Genomic DNA, 11,211 nt, shown 5'->3' on the forward strand with positions numbered 1-11,211 from the left:
AACTGGTCTACCTGCAGTCCAGATCTTTCACTAATAGAAAACATTTGGAGCAAAGAAGACCCAGCTAGAATCCTTCATCAGACAAGAATGGGACAACAGTTCTCTCCTCACCTCCCAGGTGTTTACAGAATGTTGTTATAGAAGAGGGGATGCTGTAAACATGGACCCGTCCCTACTTTTCTGAGATGTGTTGCTGTCATCAGATTCAGAATGAGCTCATATTTTCATGAACTGGTAAAACTCTCATACTTGATCCACAGTAGAACAGAAACAACATGTCAGAGTAAAACTGAGTTTATTTCAATCACTGACTTATGGTTTTATTTACATTTTACACAGCAGTGCGCCCCAACGTTTTTGGAATTGGGGTCATGTTGACTGATCATGGGTATCAGCAGTGAGACGTTCATTGGTTAAAGCTGTAACTGAGTAAGATAGCTGCAGCTTTAGAAAGAACGGTGGCCTCCTGGAGTAAATGCATGGATGTTTATCAATGTTATTATAAACTCACTAAGAACAAACTGTTATCAGCTGGAGTTTCCTCCTCCACGCTGACAGAAGCTCAGAGAATCCTGAGAGATCCCTCTGAGGGATCTAGAACCAAAGCAGGTTCAAACCAAAGAGATCTGCAACCAGACTTGAGTCCAGGAGCAGGTCTGAATGCAGAAACCAGCTGCTCACAGCTCACAGCGCTGAGTCCAGTCCACGCCAACGGACTCACATCATCCAGAGCGCTGCTGGAGAGGTGACGGAGCGAGTCCAGCCACAGGAGGAGAGGGATTCCTTCATGAGGACTAGCCTGGACCTGAACCAGACAGGCTGTATTTACAGGGCTGAGGGGAATCTTTAAGGGTCAGTCCTGCTGCTTCTTCATACTCAGGGCTGCAGGCTTGTGTTCTGATAGTTGGATCAACACGATCTCCTCTGGTTTCCTCTTCCAGACGTGACTGTGATCCATAAATCTGCAGAGATACAGACGATGCCTCACAGCAGTGATACTCAAGCCTGCTCAACCAAAGAGCCACACTGGTGGAAAATAAATCTGCAAAAGCCACAACCTCAGAGGTGAAAAATGGGTTAAAGTGGTAATATAAATAAGTTAAAGCTGGCAAGATAGGTCAACAAGTGGCAAAAAAATGGGTGAAAGGGGTAAAAAAGGCATAGAAAAGGCAAAAACTGGGTATAAAGTGACTAAAACGGGGAAAAAAATGGCAGAAATGGATGTGAAGTGACAAAAATGAGATATATATGTGGCTAAAACGGGCAAAAAGCAGCAAAGTGTGGAAAAAATGGGAAAAGTGGCGTTTAATGGCAAGACATGGCTTAAATGGGCGAAAAGTGGCAAAAAGGCAAAATATCACAAATTACAAAAAGCAGGATAAAAGAGGCAAAAACATCTGAAAATGGGGAAAAACAGGATACCAGTGACAAAAAAGTCTCAAATCCTCATTAAGGAGCCTCAAATCATCCCGAAAAAGCCTCCAATCATCACTGAAGTGCTTTAAATCATCATAAAATATTCTCAAATCATCACAAAAGAGCCACAAATCATCACAAAATATTCTCAAATCATCACAAACGAGCCTCAAATAATCCTTAAGAACCCCAAATCATCACAAAAGAGCCACAAACAGCACAAAAAAGCAAGAAATCATCACTAAAGAGCCTCAAATCCTCACTAAACTGCCTCAAATCATCACTACAGAGCCTCAAATCATCACAAAAGAGCCACAAATCATCACAAAATATTCCCAAATCATAACAAAAGAGCCACAAATCATCACAAAATATTCTCAAATCATCATAAACAAGCCTCAAATTACCTCTTAAGAACCCCAAATCATCACAAAAGAGCCTGAAATCGTCACTACAGAATCTCAAATCATCACTACAGAGCCTCAAATCATCACAAAAGAGCCACAAATCATCACAAAACATTCTCAAATCATCATAAAAGAGCCACAAATCATCACAAAACATTCTCAAATCATCACAAACGAGCCTCAAATAATCTCTTAACAACCCCAAATCATCACAAATGAGCCTCAAACAGCACAAAAAAGCAAGAAATCATCACTACAGAGCCTCAAATCATCACAAAAGAGCCACAAATCATCACTACAGAGCCTCAAATCATCACAAAACAGCCTCAAATCATCCCTAAAAAGCCTCCAATCATCACTGAAGTCCCTTAAATCATCACAAAAGAGCCACAAATCATCACAAAATATTCTCAAATCATCATAAACAAGCCTCAAATAATCTCTTAAGAACCCCAAATCATCACAAAAAAGCCACAAACAGCCCAAAAGAGCAAGAAATCATCACTAAAGAGCCTCAAATCATCACAAAAGAGCCACAAATCATCACTAAAGAGCCTCAAATCATCACAAACGAACCTCAAATCATCTCTTAAGAACCCCAAATCATCACAAAAGAGCCTGAAATCATCACAAATGAGCCTCAAATCATCACTAAAGAGCCTAAAATCATCACAAAAGAGCCTCAAATAATGACAAACAAGCCTCAAATCATAACAACAGAGCCTGAAATTATCACAAAAGAATCTCAAATCATCACAAAAGAGCCATAAATCATCACAAAAGAGCCATAAATCATCACAAAAGAGCCACAAATCATCAGAAACGAACCACAAATCATCACAAAAGAGCCTCAAATAATCTCTTATGAACCCCAAATCATCGCAAAAGAGCTGCAAACACTACAAAAAAGCAAGAAATCATCACGAAAGAGCCTCAAAAAATCAGAAATAAGCCTTAAAATCATCACAAATGAGCCTCAAATCATCACTACAGAACCTCAAATCATCACAAAAGAGCCTCAAATCACCACAAACAAGCCTGAAATCATCAAAAATGAGCCTCAAATCATCACAAAATATTCTCAAATCATCACAAACGAGCCTCAAATAATCTCTTAACAACCCCAAATCATCACAAAAGAGCCTCAAACAGCACAAAAAAGCAAGAAATCATCACTACAGAGCCTCAAATCATCACAAAAGAGCCACAAATCATCACAAAATATTCTCAAATCATCATAAACAAGCCTCAAATAATCTCTTAAGAACCCCAAATCATCACAGAAGAGCCACAAATCATCACAAAGAACCACAAATCATCACTAAAGAGCCTCAAATCATCACAAAAGAGCCTCAAATCATATCTTAGGAGCCTCAAATCATCACAAAAGAGCCACAAATCATCACAAAAGTGCCTCAAATCATCACTACAGAGCCTCAAATCATCATAAAAGAGCCTCAAATCATCTCTTAAGAGCCTCAAATCATCACAAAAGAGCCTCACATCATATCTTAAGAGCCTCAAATCATCACAAAAGAGCCTTAAATCATCAGTAAAGAGCCTCAAATCATCACAAAAGTGCCACAAATCATCACAAAAGAGCCTCAAATCATCTCTTAGGAGCCTCAAATCAACACAAAAGAGCCTCAAATCATATCTTAAGAGCCTCAAATCATCACAAAAGAGCCTAAAATCATCACAAAAGAGCCAGAAATATCATTAAAAAGCCTCAAATCATCACAAAAGAGCCTCAAATCATCACAAAAGAGCCACAAATCATTAGTAAAGAGCCTCAAATCATCACAAAAGCGCCACAAATCATCACAAAAGAGCCTCAAATCATCACAAAAGAGCCTCAAATCATCACAAAAGTGCCACAAATCATCACAAAAGAGCCTCAAATCATCTCTTAGGAGCCTCAAATCAACACAAAAGAGCCTCAAATCATCTCTTAAGAGTCTCAAATCAACACAAAAGAGCCTCAAATCATCTCTTAAGAGTCTCAAATCAACACAAAAGAGCCTCAAATCATCACAAAAGAGCCTCAAATCATCTCTTAAGAGTCTCAAATCATCACTACAGAGCCACAAATCATCACCAAAGAGCCACAAATCATCACAAAAGTGCCTAAAATCATCACAAAAGAGCCTCAAATCATCTCTTAAGAGCCTCAAATCAACACTAAAGAGCCTCAAATCATATCTTAAGAGCCTCAAATCATCACAAAAGAGCCTTAAATCATCACTAAAGAGCCAGAAATATCACTACAGAGCCTCAAATCATCACAAAAGAGCCTCAAATCATCACAAAAGAGCCTTAAATCATATCTTAAGAGCCTCAAATCATCACAAAAGAGTCTCATATCATCACAAAAGAGCCAGAAATATCACTACAGAGCCTCAAATCATCACAAAAGAGCCTAAAATCATCAAAAAAAGTGCCAGAAATATCACAAAAGAGCCTCAAATCAACACAAAAGAGCCTCAAATCATCAAAAAAGTGCCAGAAATATCACTAAAGAGCCTCAAATCATCACAAAAGAGCCACAAATCATCACAAAAGTGCCTCAAATCATCACAAAAGAGCCTCAAATCAACACAAAAGAGCCTCAAATCATATCTTAAGCGCCTCAAATCATCACAAAAGAGCCAGAAATATCACTACAGAGCCTCAAATCATCACAAAAGAGCCTCAAATCATCAACAAAGAGCCACAAATCATCAGTAAAGAGCCTCAAATCATCACAAAAGAACCACAAATCATCAGTAAAGAGACTCAAATCATCACAAAAGAGCCACAAATCATCACAAAAGTGCCTAAAATCATCACAAAAGAGCCACAAATCATTAGTAAAGAGCCTCAAATCAACACTAAAGAGCCTCAAATCATATCTTAAGAGCCTCAAATCATCACAAAAGAGCCTTAAATCATCAAAAAAGTGCCAGATATATCACAAAAGAGCCTCAAATCAACACAAAAGAGCCTAAAATCATCAAAAAAGTGCCAGAAATATCACTAAAGAGCCTCAAATCATCACAAAAGAGCCTCAAATCATCACAAAAGAGCCTCAAATCATCACAAAAGAGCCTCAAATCATCTCTTAAGAGCCTCAAATCAACACTAAAGAGCCTCAAATCATATCTTAAGAGCCTCAAATCATCACAAAAGAGCCTTAAATCATCACTAAAGAGCCAGAAATATCACTACAGAGCCTCAAATCATCACAAAAGAGCCTCAAATCATCACAAAAGAGCCTTAAATCATCACAAAAGAGCCTAAAATTATCTCTTAAGAGTCTCAAATCATCACAAAAGAGCCTCAAATCATCACCAAAGAGCCACAAATCTTCACCAAAGAGCCACAAATCATCACAAAAGAGCCTCAAATCATCAGTAAAGAGCCTCAAATCATCAGTAAAGAGCCTCAAATCATCAGTAAAGAGCCTCAAACTATCAGTAAAGAGCCTCAAATCATCAGTAAAGAGCCTCAAACTATCAGTAAAGAGCCTCAAATCATCAGTAAAGAGCCTCAAACTATCAGTAAAGAGCCTCAAATCATCAGTAAAGAGCCTCAAATCATCACAAAAGAACCACAAATCATCAGTAAAGAGACTCAAATCATCACAAAAGAGCCACAAATCATCACAAAAGTGCCTAAAATCATCACAAAAGAGCCACAAATCATTAGTACAGAGCCTCAAATCAACACTAAAGAGCCTCAAATCATATCTTAAGAGCCTCAAATCATCACAAAAGAGCCTTAAATCATCAAAAAAGTGCCAGAAATATCACAAAAGAGCCTCAAATCAACACAAAAGAGCCTAAAATCATCAAAAAAGTGCCAGAAATATCACTAAAGAGCCTCAAATCATCACAAAAGAGCCTCAAATCATCACAAAAGAGCCTCAAATCATCACAAAAGAGCCTCAAATCATCTCTTAAGAGCCTCAAATCAACACTAAAGAGCCTCAAATCATATCTTAAGAGCCTCAAATCATCACAAAAGAGCCTTAAATCATCACTAAAGAGCCAGAAATATCACTACAGAGCCTCAAATCATCACAAAAGAGCCTCAAATCATCACAAAAGAGCCTTAAATCATCACAAAAGAGCCTCAAATCATCTCTTAAGAGTCTCAAATCATCACAAAAGAGCCTCAAATCATCACCAAAGAGCCACAAATCTTCACCAAAGAGCCACAAATCATCACCAAAGAGCCACAAATCATCACAAAAGAGCCTCAAATCATCAGTAAAGAGCCTCAAATCATCAGTAAAGAGCCTCAAATCATCACCAAAGAGCCTCAAATCATCAGTAAAGAGCCTCAAACTATCAGTAAAGAGCCTCAAATCATCAGTAAAGAGCCTCAAACTATCAGTAAAGAGCCTCAAATCATCAGTAAAGAGCCTCAAACTATCAGTAAAGAGCCTCAAATCATCAGTAAAGAGCCTCAAATCATCACCAAAGAGCCACACACTGAGTATCACTGTCTCACGAGTCCAACAGAGGTAGGATGATGTTGTCTGCTTTTCACCATTCACTACTGTGAAATACGAATTTGAAGGATAAGTGCACAAACAGGACCTGATGTGAGGACAAATGTGGGATTCAGCCTCGTCTCCAAGCATGCACAGATCCTAACACAGCTAAGAAGACTGCTGTTAAACACCCACACTGAAACATGGTCGTAGAAGGGGGGGGCAACAGAGTGACTCATTAAAGCATGTAGATCTGGATCCTTCTCTCACTGACCCAGCTCAGACCGAGGTCATGGTCTGCTCTTTAACATCTCCGTCTAGACTTGAGCCCGTTAGCGAGTCTCCTTCCCTGACCTCAGAGGAACAATTAGCCTGTAAATACCTGCTGCTCACAGCTGTCCCTGCTGCTGCAGCTGGGCGTCTCCGAGGGTAACAGAAGGTCCCTGAACGCAACATAAAGACTCTGAGCACCACTCTGCTGCTGGGTTTGGTTTCTCACACTGAGCTCAGCGTTCACAAGTCAAAATAAACTCCTACAGCAGCTCGTCCCACACAGACACGGCTGTGATGGACGCTCTGATCCAGCTAACAAGGGCAATGAAAATATACAGACAAAAAAAAGGCTGACAATTAAAGCCAACTGTATGAGTGTGGGAAACAAATTGATTAATGTGACTTTCAATGGATAGTTTCTAAGGTCAAAGTTTCCCTCTTTAAGGTTTTCTGGGGGAGTAATATTTCAGATAAAGTTAAAAAAGAGCCACAAATCATCACAAGAGAGCCAGGCATTGAGTATCACTACTCTAAGCTCTTTAGATGTTCTCATAACGTCTCATGTTGTCTGGGTTTATCTTGTGTAGGTTCCTGACCTTGAGTGTTCTCCTAATGTTGTTCTACTGTCATTAACCCTTGTGTAGGTTCCTGACCTTGAGTGTTCTCCTAATGTTGTTCTACTGTCATTAACCCTTGTTTGGGTTCTGTAGCTTCATTTTTCTGCATGTCAAAGAACTTTGTTAACCCTTGTTTGTAAAGCTGCTATAAAAGGTTTTTATAAATAACCTGAGGCTTCGACCTTTGTTCTAATAATGCATTGATTTTTTTTATTTTATTTTATGGTGACTGAGCGCAGGTACCAGATCATGAAAGCCTTTATATTCTAGATCTCTGTATTTATTGTGAGGAGGGAAAACTCACCAACTGTGTGGTTTCTCCTACATTTGCATTGATTTCCATCTGGTAGTCTGCCACTACCAATAACACCTCAGCGCTGAGGCTCAGCAGCCAGCCAACGCCTCCATGTCAGCCAGGTTCAGTCAGAAACCGCTGCTCCACTTTTCCATCATAAAGGCAAACCATCCTCTCATGAACCTACAGTTCCTGTTATTAAAAATCAAACGCCATAAAAAGGAGCTGAACAACACCAGCCAGGTGATTTTGGGGTGCTGGTCTTGGTTTTTGCTGACAGTGAGATCATGATACAGATCATATTTGATGGTTTAGTTAATGATCGGTCCACATAGCTCTGTAGTGTACATGGATGACCTACAGGGGGCAGTGTAACCTGACTACATCATGTTCTGACCTCTGTAGTTTAACAGAACAGAAACCTTCCAACGAGCAACACAACCAGCATCCTACAGTCAGGACAGCTAAGCTACGCAGAGGGATCACTGCTTCATGCTACATGTGCTACATGTGCTACACGTGTTACACATGCTACATGTGCTACATATGCTATACGTGCTACATGTACTACACATGATACATGTGCTTCACATGCCACACATGCTACATGTGTTCCATGTGCTACATGTTTTCCATGTGCTACATGTGCTACACATGCTACATGTGCTACATATGTCCATTCAGCAACACAATCAGAAACAGACTGATGACATCTTTCAGCGCAGACACAGAGATCAATAAAACAGATTCTGAAAAATTTGAATATTTCATGAGTTTTCTGCTCTGCTGCTTTGTCAGTTTAGTTCAGATTTACCTAAATGCTTCCTTTTAGTTTAGTTTTTATGGATTTTAATGTTTTTTTCAGTAATGCGGGAATGGTGTCAGGGGTAAGACTCAAACGGCCCAGAAATATTAAACATTAAACTATTATACATTTATATAAGCTTTATGTTTGGAGGTTCCTCCAGCGGTCATACAACAAACCTAAATACTGATTTCTTTTCACTTTACAGGGTCAGAGGTTAAACTAGAGGTAGACATGTTTGACAACACGTAAATAAAACCTTAAGCCATTCCTGCATCAGCTGATCATCAACCAGCTGATCATCTATCAGCTGATCATCAACCAGCTGATCATCTATCAGCTGATCATCTATCAGCTGATCATCAACCAGCTGATCATCTATCAGCTGATCATCTATCAGCTGATCATCAACCAGCTGATCATCTATCAGCTGATCATCTATCAGCTGATCATCAACCAGCTGATCATCTATCAGCTGATCATCTATCAGCTGATCATCAACCAGCTGATCATCTATCAGCTGATCATCAACCAGCTGATCATCTATCAGCTGATCATCAACCAGCTGATCAACAATCAGCTGATCATCAACCAGCTGATCATCAACCAGCTGATCATCAATCAGGTGATCAACAATCAGCTGATCATCAACCAGCTGATCATCAACCAGCTGATCATCAACCAGCTGATCATCAACCAGCTGATCAACAATCAGCTGATCATCAACCAGCTGATCATCAACCAGCTGATCATCAACCAGCTGATCATCAACCAGCTGATCATCTATCAGCTGATCATCTATCAGCTGATCATCTATCAGCTGATCATCAACCAGCTGTCAGGAGGTATAATCAGCTGATTGTGCTAGCGTAAATGTAAACTGTATTTATTCTAAACAAATCATACAAAAAAGTTTAGAAATATCAGCATTTCCAATATCCACAAAAATCCCTCTCTGTGCATCCCTAGGCAGTGTTCATTTTGTGTGTGCAACATTATATTCATGAATGTCAGGATAATGGGGGTCCCTGATCTCTTTAGGAGGTCCAGCTCTAGCCAATCAGAATCAAGCAGCATTTATCATTTATGATAAATCAGGGTGAGACAGAGTCGTCAATATACGATAAAATCTATGCAATTAATACTTTCTTTACATTCTCTAATCCTGAAAGTGACATAAAAAAATCCACTCCTGTTAAACAAACGACAGAATAATGAACACATGAGTGCTCAGGATTTCCATCAACAAATAAATAACTCGGTTTTTAGATGAACGGATGCTAAACTCTATAAGAACTCATACATTTAGCTGCAAAAGCAGTACTTATTTATCTAACTAACATCATTTAAAGCAGGGGTGTCAAACTCAACCACAGCAGGGACCAAAGTCTGGATTCATGTCTAACCTGAGGGACTAACAGGGTCCAGATTTAACCAGAAGCTGTCAACCGTGTTTTCACAGGTAAACAGTGATGATAAGTGATTTTAAGATTTTTTAAAAAGTCAGAATGATTAAATGTTACAGCATCAATGTTACTGTGTGTCCATGTCAAATACATGCTAAATACATTTTAAATAAATTAATAAATAAATGCCACATAAATAAATAAATGAGTTAGAGGCCCAAAATCTGACATAAAAAGTCAGATTAGAAGTACAAAGTTAAAGAGAAAATAAGGTTTTTAAAAGGCAAATATATGAGATACAGAGTTAAAATCATGAGTTTAAAGGTCAAAATATGAGAAAAAATTCTAGATCAGGAGTTTAAAAGTGAAAATATGGGATTAAAAGTCACGGTTAGGAGTTTAAAAGGTCACAAGATGATTTAAACTTTAAAAAAATGTGAACCTTAAAGGTCAAAATATGAGAGAAAAGGTCAAAATTATGAATTTAAAAGGTCAAAATATGAAATAAAAAGTCATAATCCTTACTTTAGGTTATAATCTTGGGATGCCAAATGAAAATAGGAAATGAAAACAAATTAATTTTTTGCTCTCATGCTTGACATTTATCTATTTCTATTCTCTACTTTTTCAGATTTTTAAAACTTAACAAGGATTTTTTTTAATCTTCAAGGTTAAATTTACATTTTTATACTGGAGGAAATCTGCAGACCTCATTCTGGTGAGCCACCTCTAATTTAGATATGATCTAGTGGGCCGGGTAAAACTGCACTGAGGGCCACATTTGGCCCCCAGGTCATGAGTTTGACACCCGTGATTTAAAGCCACACCAGCCAAAAACAAGATGAGACAAAAAAGAGCTAAAAAATGTCCCTTTTTTCAGTTTTAGTTGATAAATTCAGCCAAATCTGAAATATAATTTATTTTTCCTCCTGTATTTTGATGCAATATGAAGATAATCTGTGTAAATGATTAAATTTCTCCCTGATTTCTGAATGAAGAAGCGTCAGAGAGGCAGAAGTAACCATCATAAATGAGGTGAGCATCATCTTACCTGCTCAGAACTGCAGGACGCTCTCTCTCTCTCCCTGTAAGCCCGTCTCAGAGATGTTTCTGTTGTTGACTGACCAGCAGCAGCAGAGGATGAGGACTGGACAGAGAGGGGGGAGAGAGAGAGAGAGAGAGAGAGAGAGAGAGGGGAGGAGAGCCGTAAAATTTTCTCATAGTTGAAGAATTTTTCCTCTCTCTCTCTGATGTAACTGGATGTGCTCCACAGGTCCCTCCTGGGCGGAGCATCAGGATGGAAAACATCTGAATTTTTAGATGTTTTTGAGGGGAGAGGGGGGCCTGAGATCTTTTATGTGTTTGGAGGAGTTTGTGTCCTCTGCTGGACTCTTCATGACGTTACTCCTCCTCTCTGGTTGTTTGGAGCTCACGTGCTGATGCTGCTGACAGACCGGCTCTCCATCAGTGGGTGAAGCTGATCCAGAACCTGAGCTAACACACAAACAAACACTC

General features: G+C 39.0%; 1 protein-coding gene across 3 annotated transcripts in view; it reads right to left on the reverse strand.

Annotated features, from left to right (window-relative positions):
* Positions 1 to 10,883, reverse strand: part of LOC121523386 (tenascin) — a 120,340-nt gene extending 109,457 nt beyond the window's left edge. For 2 of the 3 annotated variants that reach the window (XM_041808255.1, XM_041808253.1), the window contains exon 1: positions 10,748 to 10,883. The gene's annotated coding sequence lies outside the window, so the exon portion shown is untranslated. The remainder of the gene's footprint in view (positions 1 to 10,747) is intronic. The other variant, XM_041808256.1, reaches the window with a different exon arrangement.
* Positions 10,884 to 11,211: the final 328 nt, after the last annotated feature.

This window comes from Cheilinus undulatus, linkage group 16, assembly GCF_018320785.1.
Source record: "Cheilinus undulatus linkage group 16, ASM1832078v1, whole genome shotgun sequence".
NCBI classification, from domain to species: Eukaryota; Metazoa; Chordata; class Actinopteri; order Labriformes; family Labridae; genus Cheilinus; species Cheilinus undulatus.